General features: G+C 48.2%; 1 long non-coding RNA gene across 2 annotated transcripts in view; it reads left to right on the forward strand.

Annotated features, from left to right (window-relative positions):
* The first annotated feature begins 731 nt into the window (after window positions 1-731).
* LOC146042051 (uncharacterized) overlaps window positions 732-14,523 on the forward strand; it is a 58,148-nt gene continuing 44,356 nt past the window's right edge. The window contains exons 1-3 of one of the 2 annotated variants that reach the window (XR_014463721.1): window positions 732-1,341; window positions 5,690-5,816; window positions 8,212-8,338. This is a non-coding gene — a long non-coding RNA (uncharacterized LOC146042051). The remainder of the gene's footprint in view (window positions 1,342-5,689; window positions 5,817-8,211; window positions 8,339-14,523) is intronic. The other variant, XR_014463722.1, reaches the window with a different exon arrangement.

Raw genomic sequence — 14,523 nt, forward strand, 5'->3', positions numbered from 1 at the left:
TTCCCACCTTGGCAAGGTACTTTGGGGGTTAAAGCCAGGAACCGACGCATGAGATGTTCCAGCTGCGACAAGGTGCTTTTGGGGGTGAAAGCCGAAACCGGCACAAAATATGTACCGGGCCACGGCGATTGGGAATTTTAAAGCCAGAACCGGCGCAAGCAATGTTCTGGCCACGATGGGGGATTGAAAGGGTTAAAAGCCGGATCTAGCGCATGAGATGTTCTTCCAGTGGCAAGGTGCTTGGAGGGGGGTAAAAGCCTAAACCAGCACATGAGATTTCACGGCCTCTGTGATGTACTTATTTTCTACAAAAGTAGGTGAAAATTGTCATTTTCACCTACTTTGTTAGAAATGACGTGATAATAAATAGACCCCATACCACTTTCACACCGCTGTACACTTTCACACTTGATTGTGGTGTGAAAACTGGAACGGTTGAATAACTTGTTCCGTACACGGCTATGTGCCTGGAGGGTAAAAGCTGGAACCTGTGAATGAAGTGTTCCCACCCCGGCAAGGTGCTTGGGGGCTTAAAGCCTGAACCGACGCATGAGATGTTCTGGCCACGACGAGGTGCTTTTGGGCGTGAAAGCCGGAACCGGCGCATGAGATGTTTCGGCCGCGACGGGGGATTGAAAGGGTTAAAAGCCGGATCTAGCGCATGAGATGTTCTTGCAGTGGCAAGGTGCTTGGAGGGGGGTAAAAGCCTAAACCGGCATATGAGATGTTCCGGCCGCGACGGTGTGCTTTTGGGAGTGAAAGCCGGAACCGGCGCAAAAATGTTCCGGCCGCGGTGGTTGGGAATTGAAAGCCGGAACCGGCACATGAGATGTTCTGGCCACGACGAGGTGCTTTGGGGCGTGAAAGCCGGAACCGGCGCAAGAAATGTTCCGACCGCGACGTGATGGTTCGGGAGTGAAAGCTTAAATTGGCGCACCGGTGTATGAGATGTTCCAGGCACTGTGAGGTACTTATTTCCTACAAAAGTAAGTGAAAACAATTATTTTCACCTACTTTAGAACTAATTAATTTAGAATATATAGGCCCCATATACCACTTTCACACCACAGTCCGCTCGGGCAGTGACTGATAAGGATGACTTGTGTTGTCTGTACAGTACTGCATTTATGTGTGTTACGATGTAAGGCACAGTAATAATAAATATGCATGTATGTCATGAATATATTATCGCGCCTCTTTCTTCTTTTTTTCAGGTAGGCTTTTCCATGAATGAATTGTGATGTCAACTACTTATCCAGCTACGTCTCTGGACTACTGTGGATTCATCTCTACTACAGCATATTCTAAAGGTCGATTAGCAAGAGCAGCTACCCACAACAGGTAAGGAGGCGCGGTAATATCTTCTTGGCATACATACATATTTATCAAATATGTACGTTTGTTAATAGACCCTCTTCCATACATTATGATTAACTTTTGATCAATTTAGGTCCTTATATTATTTTATACAGACAGCGAGCCAAATCAGGACTGATATCTGTCCAGGAGATATCAGTGATATTGTCTACATTTCCTTTTTATTGAATGTCAATAAAATGTATTTTCTACAAAAGTAGATGAAAATAATAATTTTCACCTACTTTGGTAAAAATGAAGTGATAACATATAGGCCCCATATACCACTTTCACACCGCTGTACCCTTTTACACTTGATTGGGTTGTGAAAACCGGAACCAACGAAAAACTTGTTCCGTACGTTGCTATGTGCCTGGAATGTAAAAGCTGGAACCTGTGAATGAAATGTTCCCACCTTGGCAAGGTACTTTGCGGGTTAAAGCCAAGAACCGACGCATGAGATGTTCCAGCTGCGACAAGGTGCTTTTGGGGGTGAAAGCCGGAACCGGCACAAAATATGTACCGGGCCACGGCGATTGGGAATTTTAAAGCCAGAACCGGCGCAAGCAATGTTCTGGCCGCGACGGGGTGCTTTTGGGGGTAAAAGCCGGAACCGGCGCAAAAATGTTTCGGCCGCGGCGGTTGGGAATTGAAAGCCGGAACCGGCGCATGAGATGTTTCGGCCGCGACGGGGGATTGAAAGGGTTAAAAGCCGGATCTAGCGCATGAGATGTTCTTGCAGTGGCAAGGTGCTTGGAAGGGGGTAAAAGCCTAAACCAGCACATGAGATTTTACGGCCTCTGTGATGTACTTATTTTCTACAAAAGTAGGTGAAAATTGTCATTTTCTCCTACTTTGTTAGAAATGACGTGATAATAAATAGACCCCATACCACTTTCACACCGCTGTACACTTTCACACTTGATTGGGGTGTGAAAACTGGAACGGTTGAATAACTTGTTCCGTACACGGCTATGTGCCTGGAGGGTAAAAGCTGGAACCTGTGAATGAAGTGTTCCCACCCCGGCAAGGTGCTTGGGGGCTTAAAGCCTGAACCGACGCATGAGATGTTCTGGCCGCGACGAGGTGCTTTTGGGCGTGAAAGCCGGAACCGGCGCAAGAAATGTTCCGGCCGCGACGGGGTGCTTTTGGGGGTGAAAGCCTGAACTGGCGCAAAAATGTTCCGGCCGCGGCGGTTGGGAATTGAAAGCCGGAACCGGCGCATGAGATGTTTCGGCCGCGACGGGGGATTGAAAGGGTTAAAAGCCAGATTTAGCACATGAGATGTTCTTGCAGTGGCAAGGTGCTTGGAGGGGGGTAAAAGCCTAAACCAGCACATGAGATTTTACGGCCTCTGTGATGTACTTATTTTCTACAAAAGTAGGTGAAAATTGTCATTTTCACCTACTTTGTTTGAAATGACGTGATAATAAATAGACCTCATACCACTTTCACACCGCTGTACACTTTCACACTTGATTGGGGTGTGAAAACTGGAACGGTTGAATAACTTGTTCCATACACGGCTATGTGCCTGGAGGGTAAAAGCTGGAACCTGTGAATGAAGTGTTCCCACCCCGGCAAGGTGCTTGGGGGCTTAAAGCCTGAACCGACGCATGAGATGTTCTGGCCGCGACGAGGTGCTTTTGGGCGTGAAAGCCGGAACCGGCGCAAGAAATGTTCCGGCCGCGACGGGGTGCTTTTGGGGGTAAAAGCCTGAACTGGCGCAATAATGTTCCGGCCGCGGCGGTTGGGAATTGAAAGCCGGAACCGGCGCATGAGATGTTTCGGCCGCGACGGGGGATTGAAAGGGTTAAAAGCCAGATTTAGCACATGAGATGTTCTTGCAGTGGCAAGGTGCTTGGAGGGGGGTAAAAGCCTAAACCAGCACATGAGATTTTACGGCCTCTGTGATGTACTTATTTTCTACAAAAGTAGGTGAAAATTGTCATTTTCACCTACTTTGTTAGAAATGACGTGATAATAAATAGACCCCATACCACTTTCCCACCGCTGTACACTTTCACACTTGATTGGGGTGTGAAAACTGGAACGGTTGAATAACTTGTTCCGTACACGGCTATGTGCCTGGAGGGTAAAAGCTGGAACCTGTGAATGAAGTGTTCCTACCCTGGCAAGGTGCTTGGGGGCTTAAAGCCTGAACCGACGCATGAGATGTTCTGGCCGCGACGAGGTGCTTTTGGGCGTGAAAGCCGGAACCGGCGCATGAGATGTTTCGGCCGCGACGGGGGATTAAAAGGGTTAAAAGCCGGATCTAGCGCATGAGATGTTCTTGCAGTGGCAAGGTGCTTGGAGGGGGGTAAAAGCCTAAACCAGCACATGAGATTTTACGGACTCTGTGATGTACTTATTTTCTACAAAAGTAGGTGAAAATTGTAATTTTCACCTACTTTTTAGAAATGATGTGATAATAAATAGACCCCATACCACTTTCACACCACTGTACACTTTCACACTTGATTGGGGTGTGAAAACTGGAACGGTTGAATAACTTGTTCCGTACACTGCTATGTGCCTGGAGGGTAAAATCTGGAACCTGTGAATGAAGTGTTCCCACCCCGGCAAGGTGCTTGGGGGCTTAAAGCCTGAACCGACGCATGAGATGTTCTAGCCGCGACGAGGTGCTTTTGGGTGTGAAAGCCGGAACCGACGCAAGAAATGTTTTGGCAGCGACGGGGTGCTTTTGGGGGTAAAAGTCGGAACCGGCGCAAAATTGTTCCGGCCGCGGCGGTTGGGAATTGAAAGCCGGAACTGGCGTATGAGATGTTTCGGCCGCGACGGGGGATTGAAAGGGTTAAAATCCAGATTTAGCACATGAGATGTTCTTGCAGTGGCAAGGTGCTTGGAGGGGGGTAAAAGCCTAAACCAGCACATGAGATTTTACGGCCTCTGTGATGTACTTATTTTCTACAAAAGTAGGTGAAAATTTTCATTTTCACCTACTTTGTTAGAAATGACGTGATAATAAATAGACCCCATACCACTTTAACACCGCTGTACACTTTCACACTTGATTGGGGTGTGAAAACTGGAACGGTTGAATAACTTGTTCCGTACACAGCTATGTGCCTGGAGGGTAAAAGCTGGAACCTGTGAATGAAGTGTTCCCACCCCGGCAAGGTGCTTGGGGGCTTAAAGCCTGAACCGACGCATGAGATGTTCTGGCCGCGACGAGGTGCTTTTGGGCGTGAAAGCCGGAACCGGCGCAAGAAATGATCCGGCCGCGACGGGGTGCTTTTGGGGGTGAAAGCCGGAACCGGCGCAAAAATGTTCCGCCCGCGGCGGTTGGGAATTGAAAGCCGGAACCGGCGCATGAGATGTTTCGGCCGCGATGGGGGATTGAAAGGGTTAAAAGCCAGATTTAGCACATGAGATGTTCTTGCAGTGGCAAGGTACTTGGAGGGGGGTAAAAGCCTAAACCAGCACATGAGATTTTACGGCCTCTGTGATGTACTTATTTTCTACAAAAGTAGGTGAAAATTGTCATTTTCACCTACTTTGTTAGAAATGACGTGATAATAAATAGACCCCATACCACTTTCACACCGCTGTACACTTTCACACTTGATTGGGGTGTGAAAACTGGAACGGTTGAATAACTTGTTCCGTACACGGCTATGTGCCTGGAGGGTAAAAGCTGGAACCTGTGAATGAAGTGTTCCTACCCTGGCAAGGTGCTTGGGGGCTTAAAGCCTGAACCGACGCATGAGATGTTCTGGCCGCGGCGAGGTGCTTTTGGGCGTGAAAGCCAGAACCGGCGCATGAGATGTTTCGGCCGCGACGGGGTATTGAAAGGGTTAAAAGCCGGATCTAGCGCATGAGATGTTCCGGCCGCGACGGTGTGCTTTTGGGAGTGAAAGCCGGAACCGGCGCAAAAATGTTCCGGCCGCGGTGGTTGCTAATTGAAAGCCGGAACCGGCACATGAGATGTTCTGGCCACGACGAGGTGCTTTGGGGCGTGAAAGCCGGAACCGGCGCAAGAAATGTTCCGACCGCGACGTGATGGTTCGGGAGTGAAAGCTTAAATTGGCGCACCGGTGTATGAGATGTTCCAGGCACTGTGAGGTACTTATTTCCTACAAAAGTAAGTGAAAACAATTATTTTCACCTACTTTAGAACTAATTAATTTAGAATATATAGGCCCCATATACCACTTTCACACCACAGTCCGCTCGGGCAGTGACTAATAAGGATGACTTGTGTTGTCTGTACAGTACAGCATTTATGTGTGTTACGATGTAAGGCACAGTAATAATAAATATGCATGTATGTCATGAATATATTATCGAGCCTCTTTCTTCTTTTTTTCAGGTAGGCTTTTCCATGAATGAATTGTGATGTCAACTACTTATCCAGCTACGTCTCTGGACTACTGAGGATTCATCTCTACTACAGCATATTCTAAAGGTCGATTAGCAAGAGCAGCTACCCACAACAGGTAAGGAGGCGCGGTAATATCTTCTTGGCATACATACATATTTATCAAATATGTACGTTTGTTAATAGACCCTCTTCCATACATTATGATTAACTTTTGATCAATTTAGGTCCTTATATTATTTTATACAGACAGCGAGCCAAATCAGGACTGATATCTGTCCAGGAGATATCAGTGATATTGTCTACATTTCCTTTTTATTGAATGTCAATAAAATGTATTTTCTACAAAAGTAGATGAAAATAATAATTTTCACCTACTTTGGTAAAAATGAAGTGATAACATATAGGCCCCATATACCACTTTCACACCGCTGTACCCTTTCACACTTGATTGGGTTGTGAAAACCGGAACCAACGAATAACTTGTTCCGTACGTTGCTATGTGCCTGGAATGTAAAAGCTGGAACCTGTGAATGAAATGTTCCCACCTTGGCAAGGTACTTTGCGGGTTAAAGCCAAGAACCGACGCATGAGATGTTCCAGCTGCGACAAGGTGCTTTTGGGGGTGAAAGCCGGAACCGGCACAAAATATGTACCGGGCCACGGCGATTGGGAATTTTAAAGCCAGAACCGGCGCAAGCAATGTTCCGGCCGCAACGGGGTGCTTTTGGGGGTGAAAGCCGGAACCGGCTTTGTTTGAAATGACGTGATAATAAATAGACCTCATACCACTTTCACACCGCTGTACACTTTCACACTTGATTGGGGTGTGAAAACTGGAACGGTTGAATTACTTGTTCCGTACACGGCTATGTGCCTGGAGGGTAAAAGCTGGAACCTGTGAATGAAGTGTTCCCACCCCGGCAAGGTGCTTGGGGGCTTAAAGCCTGAACCGACGCATGAGATGTTCTGGCCGCGACGAGGTGCTTTTGGGCGTGAAAGCCGGAACCGGCGCAAGAAATGTTCCGGCCGCGACGGGGTGCTTTTGGGGGTGAAAGCCTGAACGGGCGCAAAAATGTTCCGGCCGCGGCGGTTGGGAATTGAAAGCCGGAACCGGCGCATGAGATGTTTCGGCCGCGACGGGGGATTGAAAGGGTTAAAAGCCAGATTTAGCACATGAGGTGTTCTTGCAGTGGCAATGTGCTTGGAGGGGGGTAAAAGCCTAAACCAGCACATGAGATTTTACGGCCTCTGTGATGTACTTATTTTCTACAAAAGTAGGTGAAAATTGTCATTTTCACCTACTTTGTTAGGAATGACGTGATAATAAATAGACCCCATACCACTTTCACACCGCTGTACACTTTCACACTTGATTGGGGTGTGAAAACTGGAACGGTTGAATAACTTGTTCCGTACACGGCTATGTGCCTGGAGGGTAAAAGCTGGAACCTGTGAATGAAGTGTTCCTACCCTGGCAAGGTGCTTGGGGGCTTAAAGCCTGAACCGACGCATGAGATGTTCTGGCCGCGTCGAGGTGCTTTTGGGCGTGAAAGCCGGAACCGGCGCATGAGATGTTTCGGCCGCGACGGGGGATTGAAAGGGTTAAAAGCCGGATCTAGCGCATGAGATGTTCTTGCAGTGGCAAGGTGCTTGGAGGGGGGTAAAAGCCTAAACCGGCACATGAGATTTTACGGCCTCTGTGATGTACTTATTTTCTACAAAAGTAGGTGAAAATTGTCATTTTCACCTACTTTGTTAGAAATGACGTGATAATAAATAGACCCCATACCACTTTCACACCGCTGTACACTTTCACACTTGATTGGGGTGTGAAAACTGGAACGGTTGAATAACTTGTTCCGTACACGGCTATGTGCCTGGAGGGTAAAAGCTGGAACCTGTGAATGAAGTGTTCCTACCCCGGCAAGGTGCTTGGGGGCTTAAAGCCTGAACCGACGCATGAGATGTTCTGGCCGCGACGATGTGCTTTTCGGCTTGAAAGCCGGAACCGGCGCATGAGATGTTCCGGCCGCGACGGTGTGCTTTTGGGAGTGAAAGCCGGAACCGGCGCAAAAATGTTCCGGCCGCGGTGGTTGGGAATTGAAAGCCGGAACCGGCACATGAGATGTTCTGGCCACGACGAGGTGCTTTGGGGCGTGAAAGCCGGAACCGGCGCAAGAAATGTTCCGACCGCGACGTGATGGTTCGGGAGTGAAAGCTTAAATTGGCGCACCGGTGTATGAGATGTTCCAGGCACTGTGAGGTACTTATTTCCTACAAAAGTAAGTGAAAACAATTATTTTCACCTACTTTAGAACTAATTAATTTAGAATATATAGGCCCCATATACCACTTTCACACCACAGTCCGCTCGGGCAGTGACTGATAAGGATGACTTGTGTTGTCTGTACAGTACTGCATTTATGTGTGTTACGATGTAAGGCACAGTAATAATAAATATGCATGTATGTCATGAATATATTATCGCGCCTCTTTCTTCTTTTTTTCAGGTAGGCTTTTCCATGAATGAATTGTGATGTCAACTACTTATCCAGCTACGTCTCTGGACTACTGTGGATTCATCTCTACTACAGCATATTCTAAAGGTCGATTAGCAAGAGCAGCTACCCACAACAGGTAAGGAGGCGCGGTAATATCTTCTTGGCATACATACATATTTATCAAATATGTACGTTTGTTAATAGACCCTCTTCCATACATTATGATTAACTTTTGATCAATTTAGGTCCTTATATTATTTTATACAGACAGCGAGCCAAATCAGGACTGATATCTGTCCAGGAGATATCAGTGATATTGTCTACATTTCCTTTTTATTGAATGTCAATAAAATGTATTTTCTACAAAAGTAGATGAAAATAATAATTTTCACCTACTTTGGTAAAAATGAAGTGATAACATATAGGCCCCATATACCACTTTCACACCGCTGTACCCTTTCACACTTGATTGGGTTGTGAAAACCGGAACCAACGAATAACTTGTTCCGTACGTTGCTATGTGCCTGGAATGTAAAAGCTGGAACCTGTGAATGAAATGTTCCCACCTTGGCAAGGTACTTTGCGGGTTAAAGCCAAGAACCGACGCATGAGATGTTCCAGCTGCGACAAGGTGCTTTTGGGGGTGAAAGCCGGAACCGGCACAAAATATGTACCGGGCCACGGCGATTGGGAATTTTAAAGCCAGAACCGGCGCAAGCAATGTTCCGGCCGCGACGGGGTGCTTTTGGGGGTGAAAGCTGGAACCGGCGCAAAAATGTTTCGGCCGCGGCGTTTGGGAATTGAAAGCCGGAACCGGCGCATGAGATGTTTCGGCCGCGACGGGGGATTGAAAGGGTTAAAAGCCGGATCTAGCGCATGAGATGTTCTTGCAGTGGCAAGGTGCTTGGAGGGGGGTAAAAGCCTAAACCAGCACATGAGATTTTACGGCCTCTGTGATGTACTTATTTTCTACAAAAGTAGGTGAAAATTTTCATTTTCACCTACTTTGTTAGAAATGACGTGATAATAAATAGACCCCATACCACTTTCACACCGCTGTACACTTTCACACTTGATTGGGGTGTGAAAACTGGAACGGTTGAATAACTTGTTCCGTACACGGCTATGTGCCTGGAGGGTAAAAGCTGGAACCTGTGAATGAAGTGTTCCTACCCCGGCAAGGTGCTTGGGGGCTTAAAGCCTGAACCGACGCATGAGATGTTCTGGCCGCGACGAGGTGCTTTTGGGCGTGAAAGCCGGAACCGGCGCAAGAAATGTTCCGGCCGCGACGGGGTGCTTTTGGGGGTGAAAGCCGGAACCGGCGCAAAAATGTTCCGGCCGCGGCGGTTGGGAATTGAAAGCCGGAAACAGCGCATGAGATGTTTCGGCCGCGACGGGGGATTGAAAGGGTTAAAAGCCGGATCTAGCGCATGAGATGTTCTTGCAGTGGCAAGGTGCTTGGAGGGGGGTAAAAGCCTAAACCAGCACATGAGATTTTACGGCCTCTGTGATGTACTTATTTTCTACAAAAGTAGGTGAAAATTGTCATTTTCACCTACTTTGTTTGAAATGACGTGATAATAAATAGACCCCATACCACTTTCACACCGCTGTACACTTTCACACTTGATTGGGGTGTGAAAACTGGAACGGTTGAATAACTTGTTCCGTACACGGCTATGTGCCTGGAGGGTAACAGCTGGAACCTGTGAATGAAGTGTTCCCACCCCGGCAAGGTGCTTGGGGGCTTAAAGCCTGAACCGACGCATGAGATGTTCTGGCCGCGACGAGGTGCTTTTGGGCGTGAAAGCCGGAACCGGCGCAAGAAATGTTCCGGCCGCGACGGGGTGCTTTTGGGGGTGAAAGCCTGAACTGGCGCAATAATGTTCCGGCCGCGGCGGTTGGGAATTGAAAGCCGGAACCGGCGCATGAGATGTTTCGGCCGCGACGGGGGATTGAAAGGGTTAAAAGCCAGATTTAGCACATGAGATGTTCTTGCAGTGGCAAGGTGCTTGGAGGGGGGTAAAAGCCTAAACCAGCACATGAGATTTTACGGCCTCTGTGATGTACTTATTTTCTACAAAACTAGGTGAAAATTGTCATTTTCACCTACTTTGTTAGAAATGACGTGATAATAAATAGACCCCATACCACTTTCCCACCGCTGTACACTTTCACACTTGATTGGGGTGTGAAAACTGGAACGGTTGAATAACTTGTTCCGTACACGGCTATGTGCCTGGAGGGTAAAAGCTGGAACCTGTGAATGAAGTGTTCCTACCCTGGCAAGGTGCTTGGGGGCTTAAAGCCTGAACCGACGCATGAGATGTTCTGGCCGCGACGAGGTGCTTTTGGGCGTGAAAGCCGGAACCGGCGCATGAGATGTTTCGGCCGCGACGGGGGATTAAAAGGGTTAAAAGCCGGATCTAGCGCATGAGATGTTCTTGCAGTGGCAAGGTGCTTGGAGGGGGGTAAAAGCCTAAACCAGCACATGAGATTTTACGGCCTCTGTGATGTACTTATTTTCTATAAAAGTAGGTGAAAATTGTCATTTTCACCTACTTTGTTAGAAATGAGGTGATAATAAATAGACCCCATACCACTTTCACACCGCTGTACACTTTCACACTTGATTGGGGTGTGAAAACTGGAACAGTTGAATAACTTGTTCCGTACACGGCTATGTGCCTGGAGGGTAAAAGCTGGAACCTGTAAATGAAGTGTTCCCACCCCGGCAAGGTGCTTGGAAACTTAAAGCCTGAACCGACGCATGAGATGTTCTGGCCGCGACAAGGTGCTTTTGGGCGTGAAAGCTGGAACCGGCGCAAGAAATGTTCCGGCCGCGACGGGGTGCTTTTGGGGGTGAAAGCCGAAACCGGCGCAAAAATGTTCCGGCCGCGGCGGTTGTGAATTGAAAGCCGGAACCGGCGCATGAGATGTTTCAGCCGCGACGGGGGATTGAAAGGGTTAAAAGCCGGATCTAGCGCATGAGATGTTCTTGCAGTGGCAAGGTGCTTGGAGGGGGTTAAAAGCCTAAACCAGCACATGAAATTTTACGGCCTCTGTGATGTACTTATTTTCTACAAAAGTAGGTGAAAATTGTCATTTTCACCTACTTTGTTAGAAATGATGTGATAATAAATAGACCCCATACCACTTTCACACCGCTGTACACTTTCACACCTGATTGGGGTGTGGAAACTGGAACGGTTGAATAACTTGTTCCGTACACGGCTATGTGCCTGGAGGGTAAAAGCTGGAACCTGTGAATGAAGTGTTCCCACCCCGGCAAGGTGCTTGGGGGCTTAAAGCCTGAAACGACGCATGAGATGTTCTGGCCGCGACGAGGTGCTTTTGGGCGTGAAAGCCAGAACCGGCGCAAGCAATGTTCCGGCCGCGACGGGGTGCTTTTGGGGGTGAAAGCTGGAACCGGCGCAAAAATGTTTCGGCCGCGGCGTTTGGGAATTGAAAGCCGGAACCGGCGCATGAGATGTTTCGGCCGCGACGGGGGATTGAAAGGGTTAAAAGCCGGATCTAGCGCATGAGATGTTCTTGCAGTGGCAAGGTGCTTGGAGGGGGGTAAAAGCCTAAACCAGCACATGAGATTTTACGGCCTCTGTGATGTACTTATTTTCTACAAAAGTAGGTGAAAATTTTCATTTTCACCTACTTTGTTAGAAATGACGTGATAATAAATAGACCCCATACCACTTTCACACCGCTGTACACTTTCACACTTGATTGGGGTGTAAAAACTGGAACGGTTGAATAACTTGTTCCGTACACGGCTATGTGCCTGGAGGGTAAAAGCTGGAACCTGTGAATGAAGTGTTCCTACCCCGGCAAGGTGCTTGGGGGCTTAAAGCCTGAACCGACGCATGAGATGTTCTGGCCGCGACGAGGTGCTTTTGGGCGTGAAAGCCGGAACCGGCGCAAGAAATGTTCCGGCCGCGACGGGGTGCTTTTGGGGGTGAAAGCCGGAACCGGCGCAAAAATGTTCCGGCCGCGGCGGTTGGGAATTGAAAGCCAGAAACAGCGCATGAGATGTTTCGGCCGCGACGGGGGATTGAAAGGGTTAAAAGCCGGATCTAGCGCATGAGATGTTCTTGCAGTGGCAAGGTGCTTGGAGGGGGGTAAAAGCCTAAACCAGCACATGAGATTTTACGGCCTCTGTGATGTACTTATTTTCTACAAAAGTAGGTGAAAATTGTCATTTTCACCTACTTTGTTTGAAATGACGTGATAATAAATAGACCCCATACCACTTTCACACCGCTGTACACTTTCACACTTGATTGGGGTGTGAAAACTGGAACGGTTGAATAACTTGTTCCGTACACGGCTATGTGCCTGGAGGGTAACAGCTGGAACCTGTGAATGAAGTGTTCCCACCCCGGCAAGGTGCTTGGGGGCTTAAAGCCTGAACCGACGCATGAGATGTTCTGGCCGCGACGAGGTGCTTTTGGGCGTGAAAGCCGGAACCGGCGCAAGAAATGTTCCGGCCGCGACGGGGTGCTTTTGGGGGTGAAAGCCTGAACTGGCGCAATAATGTTCCGGCCGCGGCGGTTGGGAATTGAAAGCCGGAACCGGCGCATGAGATGTTTCGGCCGCGACGGGGGATTGAAAGGGTTAAAAGCCAGATTTAGCACATGAGATGTTCTTGCAGTGGCAAGGTGCTTGGAGGGGGGTAAAAGCCTAAACCAGCACATGAGATTTTACGGCCTCTGTGATGTACTTATTTTCTACAAAAGTAGGTGAAAATTGTCATTTTCACCTACTTTGTTAGAAATGACGTGATAATAAATAGACCCCATACCACTTTCCCACCGCTGTACACTTTCACACTTGATTGGGGTGTGAAAACTGGAACGGTTGAATAACTTGTTCCGTACACGGCTATGTGCCTGGAGGGTAAAAGCTGGAACCTGTGAATGAAGTGTTCCTACCCTGGCAAGGTGCTTGGGGGCTTAAAGCCTGAACCGACGCATGAGATGTTCTGGCCGCGACGAGGTGCTTTTGGGCGTGAAAGCCGGAACCGGCGCATGAGATGTTTCGGCCGCGACGGGGGATTAAAAGGGTTAAAAGCCGGATCTAGCGCATGAGATGTTCTTGCAGTGGCAAGGTGCTTGGAGGGGGGTAAAAGCCTAAACCAGCACATGAGATTTTACGGCCTCTGTGATGTACTTATTTTCTATAAAAGTAGGTGAAAATTGTCATTTTCACCTACTTTGTTAGAAATGAGGTGATAATAAATAGACCCCATACCACTTTCACACCGCTGTACACTTTCACACTTGATTGGGGTGTGAAAACTGGAACAGTTGAATAACTTGTTCCGTACATGGCTATGTGCCTGGAGGGTAAAAGCTGGAACCTGTAAATGAAGTGTTCCCACCCCGGCAAGGTGCTTGGAAACTTAAAGCCTGAACCGACGCATGAGATGTTCTGGCCGCGACAAGGTGCTTTTGGGCGTGAAAGCCGAAACCGGCGCAAAAATGTTCCGGCCGCGGCGGTTGTGAATTGAAAGCCGGAACCGGCGCATGAGATGTTTCGGCCGCGACGGGGGATTGAAAGGGTTAAAAGCCGGATCTAGCGCATGAGATGTTCTTGCAGTGGCAAGGTGCTTGGAGGGGGTTAAAAGCCTAAACCAGCACATGAAATTTTACGGCCTCTGTGATGTACTTATTTTCTACAAAAGTAGGTGAAAATTGTCATTTTCACCTACTTTGTTAGAAATGATGTGATAATAAATAGACCCCATACCACTTTCACACCGCTGTACACTTTCACACTTGATTGGGGTGTGAAAACTGGAACGGTTGAATAACTTGTTCCGTACACGGCTATGTGCCTGGAGGGTAACAGCTGGAACCTGTGAATGAAGTGTTCCCACCCCGGCAAGGTGCTTGGGGGCTTAAAGCCTGAACCGACGCATGAGATGTTCTGGCCGCGACGAGGTGCTTTTGGGCGTGAAAGCCGGAACCGGCGCAAGAAATGTTCCGGCCGCGACGGGGTGCTTTTGGGGGTGAAAGCCTGAACTGGCGCAATAATGTTCCGGCCGCGGCGGTTGGGAATTGAAAGCCGGAACCGGCGCATGAGATGTTTCGGCCGCGACGGGGGATTGAAAGGGTTAAAAGCCAGATTTAGCACATGAGATGTTCTTGCAGTGGCAAGGTGCTTGGAGGGGGGTAAAAGCCTAAACCAGCACATGAGATTTTACGGCCTCTGTGATGTACTTATTTTCTACAAAAGTAGGTGAAAATTGTCATTTTCACCTACTTTGTTAGAAATGACGTGATAATAAATAGACCCCATACCACT

The sequence above is a fragment of the Crinia signifera genome, chromosome 19 (genome assembly GCF_055691185.1).
Source record: "Crinia signifera chromosome 19, ASM5569118v1, whole genome shotgun sequence".
Classification (NCBI taxonomy): Eukaryota; Metazoa; Chordata; class Amphibia; order Anura; family Myobatrachidae; genus Crinia; species Crinia signifera.